The sequence below is a fragment of the Cibotium barometz genome, chromosome 57 (assembly GCF_041138505.1).
Source record: "Cibotium barometz isolate CiBa-2024 chromosome 57, ASM4113850v1, whole genome shotgun sequence".
NCBI classification, from domain to species: domain Eukaryota; kingdom Viridiplantae; phylum Streptophyta; class Polypodiopsida; order Cyatheales; family Cibotiaceae; genus Cibotium; species Cibotium barometz.
In genome coordinates this window covers 26,396,600-26,410,291 of record NC_141102.1, presented here as the reverse complement: position 1 = coordinate 26,410,291, position 13,692 = coordinate 26,396,600, and positions in this window count along the sequence as shown.

The window sequence follows — 13,692 nt, the reverse complement described above, 5'->3', positions numbered from 1 at the left end:
TTCCCATCACCATGTGGAGGTCAAGAAAGAGTGTTACCAAATCTGAAATTTCCTCTTCCACCTCTTCCATAAGCAATTGGAAATCTAGGAGGACTCGTGTGATAAACAACTCCACTAAATGATTTGCTCAAAGTTGTACCAATATCAGCCCTAACTCCCGTGTGAAAAGCAACTCCACTTGAAGATTTACCAAAAGTTGAAGTGCCAATATCAGCCCTAACTCCATGTCTTGATCAACTAGAATGTGTATATTTTGCCTCATAGATCTTTGTAAGAAGCATGGCTTCCTTGATGGTGTTGGGCCTTTGAGCATCCACATGAACCTTGATGTTATTTTGAAACCCTTTGATAAACTTCATCAATTTTTACTCCTCACTCAAACCTTCCACATGAAGTGAAAACTTCATAAACTTGTGAACATAGTCCTTGACATTGCCCGTTTGAGTGAGATCATCCCATTTCTCCATCATCCTTGATCTATTAAGGGCTAAGACAAAGGATCTCATCATTTCAAGCTTGAAATCATCCCAAGTAGTGATCAGATAACCATGAGCATTCAAGTTCCGCCACCATGCATGAGCATAACCCTCTAGATGCAAAGTAGCAAACGAAACCTTGGCCCTATCACTATGCGGGATAAGCTCAAAGTAAAGCTCCATCGATCTTGTCAATCCATTCTTAAAATTCATCATTCAAATAAGCCTCTCCTTTGAACTTAGTGAAAGTAATCTTATCTTTGATACCTTTGAACTCCTCATCATCATCTCTATGAGACCATCACGTACTCTTGGATGGAAATCACCCATGTCATTGAATTGAGGTGGCCCAATGTGATGGGGTCCCAAACCATTGAAATGATGACTTGGCCCCGAATCATTGATGAAACGGCCACCCAAGTCATTGGAATGACAATCTTGCAAACTTGGAGAAGCATTCCAATTGCCAAATGGAGGTGGTTTGCCTAATGGAATACCATTGGAAAATGATCAATTTCAAGTTGGATATGTTCCCAAACTCTGATTTACAAGATCCTTAGATCTATGGAGAGGCAATGATGTGTAAAACGCCCGTGTATGATCTCTTTGACCTACCACGGTCCATGAATAAGTACTCTTTGCTTTGACTTTTCTTTGAAAAGGCAACCGGTAAGTAGATTACCACTTTGAGCAAGTAAATGAGATACAAATCTTGAAGTTTTTAGCTTGTTGGAATGAGGGAAAAGTGTACCATCCAGCTATGGTGCCAAAATAGGTTCAGTCTCTAGAAACCCTAATTTCTATAGAAACAGGGTGTTCAATGGAGAAATGGATATAGCGGATAGCTCTGGTATTAGAATTGTACGATCTAAGACTAGATAGGAAGCTTACGGTATGCGGAACCTAGCCGTATGCTCACTTTGCCAAAATGATGTGCTGATTTTGACTAGGCAGCCTTCTTGTCCCTATCGGATGGTAAACTTCCCAAATTGGAGAAGTAAACGAAGTCTGAATCAAACGCTTGAGGCCTCCAAATGTAGACCTTGGAGAGTATAATGAGGCTATGAAAAAACCTTAGAAGTAGCCCTAACCCCCTCACACTGAATTAGGGTTTGGTGCCATAGCAAAAAACTATCAAACTCTTATCCAAATCAATGCTCACTTCCCTTTTGCATTGGCAATGTCTTAAACCTTATTTGAAAGCATGAATATCATTCTTTGCAACTTGGCATTCACATGTAACCTCAAGTGCTTGCACAAGTATTTTTGAAAAAAATTTGGTAGCACCTCCTTTGTATTGGCAGTCAAATCTAAATATCAACCAGCAAAATCACTTGCAAAATTGAATTCCCTAGTTGCCAAAATCCTTGCTCAATAACATGCATCCACAATAAGCACTCGAAAGTCGATGAAGAGTGTTGACGCTTGCCGATCTCCCGGGCAAGCTCTTCTAGCTCCAATACCTAATCCTTTACATTACTACTTTTCCAAGGCACTCACGGCAAGGTGGATTCAAGACATGCTCCCCCTGGCTTCTCCTCCAATTACCAAGGCACCCTCACACATCACTTGATTAGTAAGAATTGAGATGTGAGTACAAGTGTGTGTGAGTTGTGAAATAGGAACTTGAAGGTATATGTGAATCCACTTACAATTGGCACTTATAGTTGCATGCCATGATTATCCACATACAAAATTAATGTTGTAGAAGAGGTTATTTGGGAATACACTTAAGCTTCTTGACGTCTTCAATCCCTCATAGCTTCATGTGGAAACAACACAATGCCAATTGAACAAAGAAACCCCAAAAGAGAAGGGTAATTTGAATTCAATGATCACTTTGTGGGTATATGCAATTCCCTTGATAAAATCAATACAGCACATGATCAATGAGGTCCATGGGCATGTATCCATGAATGCATATTGAAGAAAAACCCAAGAAAACCCTAATTCTAAGGTGCTTTCTCTAAAACCATGTTTCTTCAATAAACCCTAATCCCCGATTGATTATGATGCACGAGTGGTATAGGAGGATAGTAGAGGAAGGCTTAATGAAGACAATGGATGCCCTGGATCTCATGAAACACATGCATAAACCCTAAAGTTATCAAGAAATTTTAGAATTGCAGAAAGAGATAATTGCACTTGAAATCCCTCACCAATGCACAAATTGATCACTTATGTGCATATAGCCACAAAAATATCCATAAAAACAATCCTTTCATCAAAGCTTGAATAGAAGTTTATAACATGGATTAGGCTGTGGAAGAGTATTGGTGAAGATTTTAGCTCCAAAGAGGGGGGTTTCATAGCCAACAAGAGTTGAGCACAAAGAGGGAATTAGGAAAAATGCTTTGATTAAGAAAGGTTACCCATGATTAGCACTAATCTTTCCCCCAACTTGGTCCCTTTTTCAAATTTTGGACCAGTCGCCCCAAAATTTGGTCCTTAGCCAACCCATGACTCCAAAACCTTGGAAATTAGCTTAAGAGAAATCAATTTCACCCAATCCAGATTACCATTGCTTCCCACTTCTTGATCAAAAAAACCAAGAATTCCAAGAAAATCAAAGAAATCAAGAAAGTTCAAGAAAACCAAGAAAATGCAAGAAATTAAGAACATTTCAGAAAATCAGATTAAAAACATGGCTTTGATACCACTGAAAGAAAGTGGCAATCTAGATTGACACTCATTAACCTAAGATTAAGGTAAACATGAAAGATTAACGAAAGATTAAGGTAAACATGAAAGATTAACCTAGGATTAGAACATGACCCCCATTCACACTATCATAAGTGTTGTCCATGGGCATGGTCAATTGTCCTTGGGCCCATTATTCTTATGAGACCATTTCGCTTTTTACATCTTTTTTTTTAGAAACTTACTACGATTGGGATTTTGCTTTTTTTAAAAGGTTTTCCTTTTTAAAGAAAAAACCCTATCTTTTTTGAGAGCCAAATTTTTCTTCATAAAGGTTTACATGAAAAAGATTTATCTTTATCTTTATAATCACCATTACCCATGGTATCATCTTTTTTTTGGTAAGTTTTACAGCCTCATCTAAGTTGTTTTTGGCTCTTTAGAGCAAACTTGCTTCTTGTACTGCCTTTTCAGGTCTCTAATAAAGCTTCTTACTTTGTGAAAATTCTCTATGTCCTTAAGCTTTAAGCTCAGGGGTCACATTACTAAGAAACCCTATGTATTGCATGCATTCGATGGGTATTTAAAAACTCCCTTATAAAATTTTCATGAATAAAATGACCCCTTTTTCTTTATGGACTTATGATTTTTTTTCAACCACATTAATAAAAGAAACCCCTTCTATAAATGTTTTTCTGTAAATTTATCTTAAAATTTTGAATTAAAAAACCCCTTCATTTGAACTCACATGGTATACTTACATATTTTTAGGTGAACCCCCTAAGGCTTTAAGACAACTTGTTTATAGCAAGATATATATTGAGTGAGATTTAAATTGTTTTGTTCCATAGAACAATTATCCTACTCCTCTCAATTTCGATCTTCATTTTCAGAAAGATATTCCTTTAAGAATAACCCCTTGCCAATGAATCCCAAGAATTGGGTACTTTTCCTAGCTTCTGCTAAACCACCACTTATAAGATTTGCCTTGTAAGGATAGGTACATTTCTTAAAAGATGCAAATCTTGCCATTTTTGTAGAAAAATATGGACCACATCTTTATTTCTCTCCTTCTCTTCTCCACTAAAAGTGGGTGCCTTTAAATCTTTGAATACCATACCGTGGTCTCTTTTTTTGGGGCCCTTTTCAATTTTGGTCTCATTCAACCCTTTTTCTAGAGTTTTTTCCTTCCCTCACCAATGTTACTTTTAGACATTTATTTTACTCCCAATTCTTCTCATCTCATCAACAAGAAACCAAGAAGGGCCTATCATTTTCTCAAGTTTATTTTCTAAATTGGAGATTTTTCCTTTAATCTCCTTCATTTCCATATCCTCATAATCGTTAAAGTCAAAATCTTGCATATCTATTTCATTTGGTTTTGTAATATCCTCTGGGAAAGAGAACATTAGGTTTTCCCCCTTCTCTCTATTTTCATCCTTCCCAACTTGAGAAGCCATTTACTCTAACACTAAACAAAATTGAAAATGTCATATAAAGTGAAAAAATTCATCACAATGACCTTACTTGATCGGGTAATTATGAATTATTCCTAATGTTGTGAAGAACAATTTCGTTGATATTTGCTTCAACAAATATTGCTTCTATTTTGGTCCAGTGCACTATGTTCAATGCTATATGGTGTGAAGGCAAGCATTTTCGAACACAAAGAATTGATGAAAAGAGGAATACACAAGATTGCGGTGTCATTAGTAGCTTTGAGGGAGCCAATGGAAAAATGGATGATTATTAAGGCAAAATCCAAGACATATTTAGGCTTGACTTTCGTTGCTTCTTTGTGTATGTTTTGGATGTCAAATGGCAAATGAACGTGGTGGAAAAAGGGCCTAATGCAACGATAAAATGCCATGCAAGTGGCTATGTAACTATTGACTCTACAAAGTTTTGGCAAACAAAGAAAGATAGGCTCATATTGCCACAACAATGTGAGCAGGTATGCATTTTTTTACTAATGTGTTTCATGTACATATATATCTAAGCTCGCGTACCCCTTGACTTTTGATATGCTAATTAATTACTGCAGTATGTGTATTTGAGTAGGTTATCTATCTGCCCAATGGTGCATGACATTAAATGGTGGTACGTCATCCCTATTGCACCACGTTCCAAAGTGATGTATAATACATTCACTGATATGGAGCATATGGAGGATGTAGCAAGCCGCAATGAAGATGATGTCGAACATGCCAATGAAGATGTTGTGATTGATGATCAAGAAATAAGAGATGATCATGATACTGAGGATGAGCATGCCATTTCTCATGATCATGAGGATGACCCTACCATTGAGGATGATGGTGATGTTGATGAGGATGATCAGGGCATCGATACCATTATCAATGGATAAAATATCGATAGTGGAATGAATTTAATCGTGGCCTTAGAAATTGATCAAATGGATATTGATGTTGATCGTTTGGCAAGGATGGATCTTATTGAAGATGAGATCGAACCCTAACCAATCCATCATTGTATTGTTCTAAATTGATGATATTTCTATTGTATATGTTGTCTTTTAATTATCATCTCATGATTTATTTTTGAATATATTACATTGTTGTAAACACCTGTAGTGGGATTGTGTAATGATATATACTGTAAGGTACTATGAGACAGTTTAAAGAAAATGGTTTTTAATTTTGTAAAGGAATGGAGTTTTTCTTAATAAGGTTCTCTGTTATCGCGTGTAATAAAGCGTGTATAATTGCGCGTATATACACGTGCTCGTACACACGTTTCTAAAACCACTATACACGCGAATGTAGATGCCAATATACATGCGCTGGTACATGCGTTTCTGAAACCAGTATACATGCAAATGTAGATGCCAATATACACGCGTCCGATACTACTCATATACATGCGTGACCATACACGCACCTGTAACTTATCGCGTGTATCGAATGCGTGTATGGCAAGACTGTCTTGGTGATGGTCAAACAACATAGGGGAGTATCTTGTTACCATTGGATTTAAGATATCCAATGTAGATTTTTCACTATATGTGAAAAAGACAGATAGAGGGATCATGCTATTAGTCATCTATGTGGATGACTTAATTATCACTGGTGATAATGATGCAGACATACATGATGTCAGGATGCTTTTGAAGTAGAAGTTTGAGATGAAGGATTTGGGTGAGCTACGGTATTTCTTGGGCATAGAGGTGGTTAGATCACCTCATGGCATTTTGCTATTACAGAGGCAGTATAGCTTGGACATGTTGTCCAAGTATGGTATGCCAGGCTATAAGCCTATTTTGGTGCCATTGGAGTAGAACACAAAGGTTTCCGCAGATACAGGTGAGCTTTTGGAGGACCCCACTACATACAGGCACATAGTGGGTAGTTTTATCTACATGACCATTACAAGGCCAGACTTGAGCTATGCTATTGGAATTGTGAGTTAGTTTATGTAGGCCCCTAGGAAGCCACACATGGATGGGGCTAGACAGATCCTCAGCTACATAAATCCCACACTTGATTATGGACTTTTCTATGAGGCTAGTATAGAGATATAATTACATGGGTACACAGATGCTGATTGGGCTAGTAGTAATACAGAGAGGAGATATACTAGTGGTTTTTAGTTCTCATTTGGGAGTTCTGTTGTGAGTTAAAGCAGTAAGAAGCAGCCAAGAGTTGCCTTGTCAAGTACAGAGGCAGAGTACAAGGGTGCTGCTATGGTAGCTTATAAGGTAGCTTGGTTTTAGAAGCTACTTAGTGATATGGAAGAGCCCATGGATCTTCTATTAATAAAAAATTCAATGGAAACATAGAAAATACAAGTTTATTTAGAGATTGGTCAAGATGAGAAGTGATATGGCTTGAGATTGCAGCAGAAGGTGTGGTAATCCTTACAAAAGTTACAGATAAGTACCAAATACAATTTCTAGATACATTTCGGGAGGAACTTGCCGATCAAGAGAGAGACAGAGAGCGATAGAGAGAGAGAGAGAGAGATGGTAATAAATAGAGAGAGAAAGGGAGAAGCAAGGTTGGTGTGGTGGAGGCAGTTGGGGTGGACTCGGAGGTGGTGGGAAGCGTTAGAGAGAGAGTGTTCAAAATATAGAGAGAGGGTAGCCAAGAAAATCTCCCTTGGTGAGACCATCCCCTTGTATACATAGCATAATTTCTTAGTATGTCACACCCAGATATGCCACAACTATGGACATAAGAAGAGGATGATCAACTCACAGGGGAATGCTTCGTGATTTGCCTAATCCGTACCTCATGCTTAAGATGGGAGCGTGTGGTCCGACATTCGTCATACCAACAGTTTTGAATATCCATCAATCAAGATATCTAAAATCATAGCTTTTTGGTCATTTGGCAATGTGCTAGAACCCAAACTATATGACCTATCGTCTACCAAATAGTATGGTTTATCATCCCAATTTACTTGCACTATCCAATTGTAATTCACCGCACCAAAATCAAACCACAATATTAAAACCAAAATATGTCATTGCCTACCAAAAAGACTAAGAGAGAAGAGCATATGTTTTCTTACTCAAAGAAATCATCTCCTGGTTTAGGGTTTGTAATCACAGCTAATAAGCATCTAGTAGCATGCCTCCACTTTCTCTCATGTTTACAAAATGTAGTTCTCCATTTGTCTTCAAACTCATTTGTAGGCAAGGTATCCACACGGGGGTCAATCTCTCGTCGCGGGTGGGAGAGAGGTACTCATCCTATATTTCATAGGTTACTACATTATTATGAGAATATATAAATGTTAATCATATCTTGCAAATGTTAGAAGATAGGACATTGTACTTGGAATACTATTTGGGATAGTTTTGAAAGTTCACAGTTGTACCAAGATGGGCGACCCTTTTTTTTGCATTAAGACATGCTTCTCTATCCATGCCTTGTTCATCGCTCTTGCATGGTTCATAATAATTACTTTAATTACTAATCCTAATACCCTAATAAGGAATAATTTGTGCACAAGAGATTATGTAACATAGCCCAGTGTCAGAGAGATTTAAGACATATATTCTCGTAATGTGTACATTTCTTTACCTTTTTAAGTGAGCTATGACTATGATGACCTCCCCCTTGCTATTCTCATTAAATTCAATAATGATAGCATTAATACATGGATGTCTTGATAAAACATTCTTGAATGCTACATTTAGCATGAACCTAATTAGTCCATTGTTATTTAAAAAAACTTCACACCATGTTCAAAAAGTTAGCATGTTAAGATGACTCACATTTACTAATCTCCTCTATCCATGCCACAACGTGATGATTTTTATCTCACACATAAAACATATTCTTGGATAATAATACCCACTCCGTGTCTTTGATCTCATTCTCGAACTCCTTTGGTTTTGATTTGCCATGTGTCATCCCATATACTAACATCATTATAGGATAATTATCTAACAAGATTGTGGGATGAGGAGATAGAGAAAATGAACCTGCATTAATTGGCAACATAGCCATTTGTGTAGAATTTCCTTGTCAGCTTCTTGTACCTAAATTTCACTCTTCTTATAGAGGGGTTATGTACAAGTCTACATAAGGGAATAGGTGACAAAGGAGTGGATCTCTCCACCTACAAACGTAAACACAAAGGTTTGATTGCCACTCATTATAAGACCTTATTCAAAGTTACTTAAAAAGTGGATAAAAATTACATTTACTCTGTTTAGACTGTCCTGTAGGAGTTCAGGCCAGTTTCATGTGTGACCATATAGTGGTCTTCATTCTCACCTTCTTTTTCAATTCCCTCTTACACCTCTTCTACTTTCCTTGAACCTTTTTTAATATACTTAGAAGCTCGACTTGGATTTGTTCGTGAAGGTACCAAATTGTCATCATCTTCTTCTTGCATTGTTTTTCTCCTCTTCTTCATGCTTGTTACTTCCTAGATTTCTTGTCTAATAGCAATTCTTTTTAAGAAAGGTCCACACTTTGGAGATGTAATTACATGTTGGGTTTGCATTGGGCATGGGGGGTCAATGTAAATAAAATGACATATAAAAGATAAATTAATTTAAGTAAAACAAAAAAAAATAAACATAATTAAAAAGGAAAAAACATATATAAAAACACTTACGCAATCTCTAGATGGCCATAAAATGATGTAGTCTTTCCTTTGATTTAATGTGGACACATCACCATCTTCAAGAGGGAAAGGAAGCGGTACTTCTTCAATCAAGATGCCAACATACCCAAACGACAAATTAACTCCATGCACACTATCTCTAGTGGAGTTTACATACAATACAATTCCAGTAGCTACTTTTGTATCATTGAACATTAAAACACCCACGTCCCTTTTTGAGTTGAGGAGGAGCAACAAGAGGGAGAAAAAAGCAAGAGATGAGAAATAAGAGGGAGAAGAGAAAGAGAAAGAGAAAGAGAAAGAGAAATAAAATGAAAAGGAAGATAAAGGACAAGCAAAGAAAGTGAACAATAATAGGGAGATCAAAAAAGAGAGGGAAGAGAAAGATATAAAGAAATAAAGTGAAAGACAAAGAAAAAACAAAGGAAAATATATAAATAGGAAAGCAAGATAAACTTTTAGGGTTGCTTATATACACCAAATACAGAAAAGAAAAAAAGAGAAACAGAGGGAAAAATAAAGAGAAAGAGAAGAGAAAAATCTAAGAATAGTTTGTCAACAAGAAGAAGAGGTCAAGGGAAAGAAAAGCGGAAGCAAGAAGGAGAGGAAAAGGGAAAGGAAAGGAAAGGGAATGCAAGAAGGAGGGGAGGGAAAGGGAAAGAAAGCCAAGAAGAAGGAGAGGTTAGAGAGGAATGCAAGAGGGAGGGGAAGTTAGAAAGGGAGGTGAGAGAGGGGAGGTAAAAAGGCTAGAGGGGAGATGTAAGAGAAATGGAGAGGTGAGAGAGGGAGAGACATGAGGATGGGAATCTTAACATGGGTTTCCCTTACTTAAGGGCAACCCACATAAGAGCGACTGCCCATGTAAGCGTGGTTGCGCTTAGTGAGGAGAGACCTAGACGCTTGCGCCACTAGGTCTCCCTCACTAAGGATGATGTCACCCTTAATGAGGGTCACCCCTTCTCACTAAGGCAAACCCTACGTGAGGGTACCCTCACTAAGGGCGACATTGCCCTTAGTGAGGGAAACCTTAGTAAGGTCACTTTTGTCATACTATGATGCAGACACATCAGAGTCTTGCCTTTGCTTCTTCCTCTTCATTCATGGCATCCTTTTTTGGCACTTTTGCCCCTTCATCATCATCCTCCTCCTCTTCATCTTCATCACCCTCTTGATCTCTCATAAGCCCTTTTCCCTTTTCTTGAGGATGTGATTGGTCACAGAGAGATATAATATTAAAAACTCACTGAAATATCTAATTACTAGCACGAGTAGATATATAGTACATACCATCTTGGATTGCTTTATTTTACAAGCCCAAGTGTACATATCCTTCTCTCTCTTGGGAAAATTTCCATTTAGAAAGTCAAGGAATAGTGATCATCTCTTGTATACCCCTCCATCCCAAAGCTCTCAAAGTTTTTCTCTGTATACATTATGTTTTCATTTCCTAGATAACACCACTCATTTACGAAGGTTGGCATAGATGCAATATATTTCTCGACATGGCACTTACAAATCCACCTACATATATTTGTTTTCATTCAGATAATGAACATAAAAACACAATAAAGTAGTAAGTAGTCTTTCTAGATTGTTACACACCTAAATACAGTGTGTTTAGTAGCTTTGATGACAACATGGTTTGACACAACCACGCCTTGTTTTTGCACGGATACCAACATTTCCTCAAACATCTTCCCAAAATACACTCTCTTGAGATTGGCAAGTTCCTCCTGAAATGTATCTAGAAACTATATTTGGTTCTTAATTGTAACTTCTATAAGGACTTCCAACTTTCTGCTCAAATCTCGAGCCATATCACTTCTCGTCTTGACCAATCTCTAAATAAACTTGTATTTTCTATGTTTCCATTGAAGTTGTTATTAATACAAGATACAATGCTTTGTATGTATCAAGAAAATAGGCAAAACAACCACCACTTACTCCTTGGGACCCGCAAGTCCTTCAGCCTCTCCGAATATCCATCAATCAAGATATCTAAAATCATAGCTTTTTGGTCATTTGGCAATGTGCTAGATGCCAAGCTATATAAACTATCCTCTACCAAACAATATGGTTTATCATCCCAATTTACTTGCACTATCTAGTTGTAATACACAGCACCAAAATCAAACCACAATATTAAAACCAACATATATCATTGCCTACCAAAAAGACTAAGAGAGAAGAGTATATGTTTTCTTACTCAAAGAAATCATCTCTTGGTTTAGGGTTTGTAATCATGGCTAAGCATATAGTAGCATGCCTCCACTTTCTCTCATGTTTAGAAAATGTAGTTCTCCATTTGTCTTCAAACTCATTTGTAGGCAAGGTATCCACAAGGGGATCAATCTCTCGACGGGTGGGAGAGAGGTACTCATCCTATATTTCATAGGTTACTACATTATTATGAGAATATATAAATGTTAATCATATCTTGCAAATGTTAGAAGATAGGACATTGTACCTAGAATACTATTTGGGATAGTTCTGAAAGCTCACAGGCTGTACCAAGATGGGCGACCCTTTTTTTTGCATTAAGGAATGCTTCTCTATCCATGCCTTGTTCATCGCTCTTGCATGGTTCATAGTTATTGCTTTAGTTACTAATCCTAATACCCTAATAAGGCATACTTTGTCCACAAGACATTATGAAACATAGCCCAGTTCATTCATCCTATAGCAAACAAATTATGAGTTATGGTAAAAGATAAAACATACTACACTTGGACTATCCTAAGTCAAAGAGATTTAAGACATATATTCTCGTAATGTGTACATTTCTTTACCTTTTAAAGTGAGCTATGACTGTGATGACCTTCCCCTTGCTATTCTAATTAAACTCAATAAGGATAGCATTAACATATGGATGTCTTGATAAAACATTCTTGAATGCTACATTTAGCGTGAACCTAATTAGTCCATTGTTATTTTAAAAAACTTAACACCATGTTGAAAAAGTTAGCATGTTAAGATGACACATATTTACTAATCTCCTCTATCCATGCCACAACAACATGATGATTTTTATCTCACACGTAAAACATATTCTTGGATAATAATGCCCAATCCTTGTCTTCGGATCACATTCTCGAGCTCCTTGGTTTCATTTGCCATATGTCATCCCATATACTAACATCATTCTATGATACGTCTCTAATAGGATTGTGGGACAAGGAGATAGAGCAAATGAACCTGCATTGATTGGCAACATAGCCATTTGTGTAGAATTTCCTTGCCAGCTTCGTGTACCTAAATTGCACTCTTCTTACATAGGGGTTAGGTACAAGTCTACATAAGGGAATAGGTGACAAAGGAGTGGATCTCTCCACTTGGAATGTAAACACAGAGGGTTTGATTGCCACTCATAAAAAGACCTTATTCAAGGTTACTTAAAAAGTGGATAACAATTACCTTTACTCTATTTAGACTATCATGTAGGAGTTTAGACAAGTATCATGTGTGACCATATAGTGGTCTTCATTCTCGCCTTCTTTTTCAATGCCCTCCTCCACCTCTTCTACTTTCCTTATTTCTTAGGTTTCGAAGAAGCGCCTTTTTTAATATACTTGGAATTTCCTTGCCAGCTTCATGTACCTAAATTGCACTCTTCTTAGGTACAAGTCTACATAACGGAATAGGTGACAAAGGAGTGGATCTCTCCACTTGGAATGTAAACACAAAGGGTTTGATTGCCACTCATAAAAAGACCTTATTCAAGGTTACTTAAAAAGTGGATAACAATTACCTTTACTCTATTTAGACTATCATGGAGGAGTTTAGACAAGTATCATATGTGTGACCATATAGTGGTCTTCATTCTCGCCTTCTTTTTCAATTCCCTCCTCCACCTCTTCTACTTTCCTTATTTCTTTGATAGGTTTCGAAGAAGCGCCTTTTTTAATATACTTAGAAGCTCGACTTGGATTTGTTCATGAAGGTACCCAATTGTCATCATCTTGTTCTTGCATTGTTTTTCTCCTCTTCTTCATGCTTATTACTTCATGGCTTTCTTGTCTAATAGTAGTGCTTTTTAAGCATTGTCCACGCTTTGGAGATGTAATTACATGTTGGGTTTTCATTGGGTGTTGGTCCATGTAAATACAATGACATATAAAAGATAAATTAATTTAAGTAAAACAAAAAAAATAAACATAATTAACAAGGAAAAAACATATATAAAAACCCTTACGCAATCTCTAGCTGGCCATAAAATGATGTTGCCTTTGCTTTGATTTAATGTGGACACATCACCATCTTCAAGAGGAACATGAAGCGATACTTCTCCCACTTAGACATCTAAAATCAAGATGCCAACATATCCAGACGGAAAAGGAACTCCATGCACACTTTCTTTACTGGAGTTTACATACAACACAATTCCAGTAGCTACTTTCGTATCATTGAACAATCAAAACACCCATATCCCTTTTTTGCATTGAGGAGGAGAAATAAGAGGGAGAAAAAAACAAGA